This window comes from Nyctereutes procyonoides, unplaced genomic scaffold (genome assembly GCF_905146905.1).
Source record: "Nyctereutes procyonoides isolate TBG_1078 unplaced genomic scaffold, NYPRO_anot_genome, whole genome shotgun sequence".
Classification (NCBI taxonomy): domain Eukaryota; kingdom Metazoa; phylum Chordata; class Mammalia; order Carnivora; family Canidae; genus Nyctereutes; species Nyctereutes procyonoides.
In genome coordinates, this window is record NW_026575157.1 from 67,012 (window position 1) to 73,170 (window position 6,159).

General features: G+C 38.4%; 1 pseudogene; it reads right to left on the minus strand.

Annotated features, from left to right (window-relative positions):
* Positions 1-727: 727 nt before the first annotated feature.
* Positions 728-4,693, minus strand: LOC129502303 (transmembrane emp24 domain-containing protein 2-like; annotated as a pseudogene).
* Positions 4,694-6,159: the final 1,466 nt, after the last annotated feature.

The window sequence follows — 6,159 nt, forward strand, 5'->3', positions numbered from 1 at the left end:
CCTGCAACACCCAGAAAACTGGCTTTAGTAGAGACTTCTTACAAGATTAGGCAGAAACCATGAAATGGTTATTAACTGCTTGTGTCATCAATTTAATTTGGAGGTAATTGAGTCCTAAGTTTCAAAATACAAATTTAGGGGGGTGGCAAATGTTGTTGGGTTAAGTCTTATCTTTAACGCTAAAAGAAGATAGACAAGTATGAAAGTACCAGCCTTGTAACATATTCCAGTCAGAGCTCTGCCCATAGGCTGGGTAGAAGACGTCAAAATTCAGACTGTTGTTTCTCATAAGGACTCAATAAAATGAATCTTTAATGACTTGAACTGTAGGATAAGGGATCCAAAGAGTGCAGTCATTTTAAAGTACTATCAGTAAAGTACTAGTCTGAACAGACTGCATTTTATTGTGAAAACAAAAGGAAATGAAGGTATAATCGGGACGATATGCCCGTATTTCATTTACAGTATTTGAGTTCTGACAGGCCTTTATAATGGAGGTAGAATTCAAATAAAAAACCATTCCAATTGAGTGTCAAATTTTCACTGTAACATTCTTTAAAAAGGTATTTCCTCCAGTATCTATCAATCACAAAGAAACATGCACTGTGAGTACATAACTGTACATAAGTACAGTTCTGAAAAAAATGTAGACACTAATGACATTATTATGACCAAGATGTTTGGTAGAAAGTAAATTATGATTTTGAGATCATCCAAAGAAGGCTTTTTAAACAACCCTCCAGACTTCAAAAAATTTCTTCAGGTAGTATATCTGTCCCAATGTCATGAACTAGAACGAAAGCTTTAAAGAAGGACCAAAGTCCTCGGCTGTTTGTGTTGTTGTTGATGACTCTGTGTATTCTCTCTTGAATTTCCATGGACTCCTGTTCATGTTTTACAGCTGCCATTGCCACTGCCAGCTCATTAATCATTTCTTCTAGCTTCTTCTGGGGAGTTTCTATTTTTATATCTTGTCCTATGGGAGCTTCCCCAACATCAATGGTGAACATCACTATCTTTGGAGTCATGGTAGACATACCATTGCTAAAACAAAACTTACTAGGTTCCATCAATGTGAGCAGCGAATGTGTATTTCCCCCTGGACTCTTGGGCTCCTTTATAAATTCTTTTACTATCAGACCCTGTAATTTCCACACTGATGTCCAGGAAGCCACCTTCCACCATCTCAAAGATGAGGCCCATCTTGGTGCCTGAAGTGACCCGCTCCAAGAAGCACTCCTCTCCATGTGCATCAATCCTGGTGAAGTAGCCTGTCTGAGGCCAGAAGGGCACCCAGAAGTACCATCAGCTGAGTGAGCATCACCACAGTGGGACTGGGAGAAAGCCAGAACTGGACTTGGGCCTCCAGAGCCGCCACCACCACCACCACCACTGCCTCCTCAACCGCCAGTCCTCAGCTCCTTCATCAAAACCAATTTAATCTTTTCTATAATTAGTCAAGCCTTCCCTAACCTCCTCCATTGAAAATGATACTTAGCCTTTCACCACACCACACCTTGCAGTAATCATTATTTCTGCAGTTATCACATGGTATTGCAACATGTTTGTATAAGTAGCTTTCCTAATACAGTATAAATGCCTTGAGTTTAAGAATTCAGACTTTTCCATTTTTGTATTCTGTATACCTATCCTACTTCAGGAAGGCTTATTGATGAGATTGTTTGAGATGACTGAGTACACAGTAACCCCACTCCTTTCAAGGAGATGCATGAGGAACACTTGAGTGTTTGCAAAATATTTTAAACCTGCAAAAGCAAGTCTTCAGAGATACACTCTCTAAAAAACATCTCAAGAAATAACTAGCATGATATTGAATGAGATTAACAAAGTTGAAGGAATGACATTACCTGACTTTGAGACTTACTATAAAGCTACAATAAATAGACAAGACAGTGTGGTATTGGCAAAAGAACTGACAAATAGATCAGTGGAACAGAATAGAGAACACAGAAATAGACTCACATAAATACAGTCAAGTGATCTCAGGTATACCAGCAAAGGCAATAGAATGAAGCAAAGCAAAGATTATCTTTACAACAGTGGTTGAATAATGGAACAATTGGACATCCACATGCAAAAAAAAGAAGTGTATGTAGACAATCATCTTACCCTTCACAAAAATCAACTCAAAATGGATCATAGATCTAAATGTAAAACGAAAAGCTATTAAACTCCCAGAAAATAACATAGGGAAAAAACCTAGACAACTTTGGCATGACCATGACTTTTTAGATACAACACCAAAGACATGATCCGTGAAAATAATAATTGATAAGCTGTATTTCTTTATAATTAAAAACCCGTGCTCTTTATTTATTTTAAAGATTTTATTTATTTATTTATTCACAAGAGACACACAGAGAGAGAGAGACAGAGACAGACAGAGAAGCAGGCTCCTCACAGGGAGCCGGATGATGCAGGACTCAATCCCAGGACTGAGGGACTACGCCCCGAGGCAAAGGCAGATGCTCAACTGCTGAGCCACCCAGGCTTCCCTAAACCTGTGCCTTTAAAAGATAATGCCAAGAGAATGAGAAGGCCAAGCCACAGACTGGGAGAAAATATTTATGAGACATATTTGATAGAGAACTTATCCAAAATATACAGTCTTAAAACTCAACAATAAGAAAATGAACAGCCCAGCTGAAAAATGTACAAAAGTCCATAATAGATACCTCACAAAGAAGATATATGGATGCCAAGTAAGCATGTGAAAATACGCTCAACATCGTATGTCATTAGGGAAATGCAAGTTAAAATGACAGTGAGATTCCACTACCTATCCATTAGAATGGTCAAAATCCAGAACACTGACAACACCAAATGCTTGTGAGGAGATATAGCAAGAGGAATTCTCATTTACTGCTAGTGGCAATACAAAACGGCATAGCCATTTTGGAAGACAGTTTACCAATTTCTTATAAAACTAAACATACTCTTACCATATGATCCAGCAATTGTGTTCCTTAGTATTTATCCAAAGGAATTGAAGACTATGTCCACACAAAAACCTACACATGGGTATTTATAACAGCTTGATTCATAATTGCTAAAATTTGGAAGTAACCAAGATGTCCTCCAGTAGGTTGAGTGGATAAATACGCTGTAGTATATCTGTACAATCAAATACTATTCAGTGCTAAAAAGGAAAGAGCTATCAAGCCATGAAAAGACATAGAGGAATCTTAAATGCTTATTTTTAACTGAAAGAATCCAATCTGAAAGGGCTATACACTGTGATTCCATACCAAAAAATAAAAAACAAAGCAAAAGCAAAACTAGGGAAACAGTAAAACTATGGAAACAATAAAAATCAAAACTATGGAAACAGAAAACAAGTGGTTGCCATGGGTGGGAGAGAAGCGAAGACTGGTAAGTAAAGCACAGAGGATTTTTAAGGCAGTGAAAATACTTGGTATGGTATCATAGTAGTGAATATATATCATGATGTATTTGTCCAAACCCTTAGAATATACAACGCCAAGAATGTTATCTATCTAAACCATGATGTAAACTATGGATATTGGGTGATTATGAGGTATCAATGTGGATTCATCAGTTGTACCAAATGTATCACTCTGGTAGGGGATGTTGATAATGAGAGAGGCCCTGCAAGTAATGTGAGCAGAGGTTAGAAGGGAAGGAGGGCTAGTAAAGCATATTCCACACTAAGGAAGCACTTGGAGAGCAAAAAGCAAAGCAAGCCACTCCATACCCTTTAGACAATTTTATTCAGGGTAACTTACTGACAGAGAGAGGATCTGGGAGGCAGGTGATCCAGGTGCAAGGCAGCTATTCTCTACAGTCTGGATTTTATAGAGGGTGGGGATACTCGTTATCTAAAGTGATGCCATCTGCGTCCCAGAGCAGAGGGAGGGGAAGAACTGTGTTATCTCTACTGGTTATCTAAAAACTTTAGAGAAGATCAGAACAAGTCTTCCTGCATTCCAGTCAGGATATACACACAATAACTTTGGGATCTAGAATGTGTAGCCCCAAGGAAGGTCATTGTGAAGATGTAAACAAGATGGGGGTCTGAATACGAGTTGGTATTGTCAGCATCCCTACAAGGGGGTATATAGAAAATTTCTGTACTTAATCCTCACTCTTGCTGTGAAGCTTAAACTACTCTAAAATAATAATGATGATAATAATAGTAACAATAAAGTCTTAGTAAAAGAAAATATTTCAGGCAGTATCCGAGTTGAGACCATCTGACTTACAATCAAGCCAGATGACCAGGCTCTAATGATATCACAGCACAACCTTGCCCTGACATATACTGTCCACACAGCATGACTGCTCTGTAACTTCTAAAGTAGCTGACACTGATGACCAATGACCAATGCCTTGCTTCTCACATTTACAATATGTAAAAGTAGTAGTCAGCCCACATGCAGGTAATAGTGTGTTCTGTTTTTATGTGCTAGACATTATAATTACTTAATCCTCACACCAATCCTATGAAGAAAACATGATTGCTATTACCATTTCTCAGCTGAGGAAACTGAAGCAGAGAACTTAAGTGATCAGATGAAGAGCACCAGATGGTGTATGGCAGATCCAAGAATTGAAGTCTGGAAGCCTGGCTCCTGGGCTTGGACTTGAAACCACAAGTCACCCCAGACCTGTTGTAGGAGTCATCCTCCCACAAAGTCTGAATCCTAGACATTCCGGTTCCATGGATCAACTCAGAAGTGTTTAAGATATGAAGTCCTGAAGGACAACCAATAAATATCCTTCTGCAGCGTATTTTGTAAAATGAGATTTCAGGAAGGAAAGAGTGACAGTAACAGAGGCATTTTTCCTCTTATAAATTTATTCGTCATAACGTTTTATGTCTAAACAGTTTATGTGTTCATTGCACAGTTATAAATAGACATAATCTGGTAAAATGTACAGAAAATGGGCAGAGTATTTTTAATTCTGATAAAATGCTTCAAAAAAGAATCCCATTCTCAGGCTCTTTTGGGTCAGATTTAGGGACACTTGTGGACTACATTCCTTACTTCTTGGTTGGTAGCCTTGAATGTAGGTGTTCCATGTTGAATCCATCTTTGTTCCTCATACCATAACAGTTGGTACATCCAGCACTTCTCTAGAGTTCTTCTACCTACTTTAGGAGTTCTGGTGTTCAGGAAGTTCTTGCCATTAAGGGATGATACTTCATGGGTGTTTCTACTGAGATCTTTTTTTTCCTCAGAAACCAATTTCACTTCCAATGCCTGAGTGGCTCAGTGGTTGAGATATGCCTTCAGCTCAGAGTGTGATCCCCGGGATTCCAAGATCAAGTCTTGCATCGGGATCCCCACAGGGAGCCTGCTTCTCCCTCTGCCTATGTCTCTGCCTCTCTCTGTGTGTGTCTCTCATGAACAAATAACATATTAAAAAAAAATCCTGCTTACATTTGAAAATGAATCATTCATTTATTCTAATCTCTTTTTGTAGTTTATCAATTTATTTTTTTAAGATTTTATTTATTTATTTATTAGTGAGAGACACACACAGAGAAAGAGGCAGAGACACAGGCAGAGGGAGAAGCAGGCTCCATGTGGGGAGCCCGACTTGGGACTCGATTCCGGGTCTCCAGGATCAGGCCCTGGGCCGAAGGCGGTGCTAAACAGCTGAGTCACCTGGGCTGCCCTAGTTTATCAATTTTAAAACAGAAAATAAACACTACACACCCTACTGCAACTAGGAATGATGACTGGCATTATTTTTATATGTCATCTCACAATATTTTGGGTTTTTTTCATAATATAACGATAATAACTTAGTTGTTTCAATCATTTGTATTTAAAGTAGCACTAAATAAAATTAAATTCATAGTATCCTCCTAGACTCAGAAATTAGAGTAATTCTTAATACCATTTTAGAATATGAGAGCATATTAAAGATGTATAATTTTGTAGAAAAAGAGCTGATTTTAAAAACTGGATTAGGAGGGTGCTCTTGGGTGTCTCATTTCCGCACAATTTGCAGGCACTGGATGCCTTGTTTGAATACCTTTTCAACAATGTCTGTATAGAAAACAGCCTTGGAATATAGAATTAGTGTCTCCTTCTGGAGCAAAGGAAAAGCTTGTTTAGGCTTGTTTACTGGCCAGGATAATTTAGAGAATGTCTTTCTCTGGGGAAA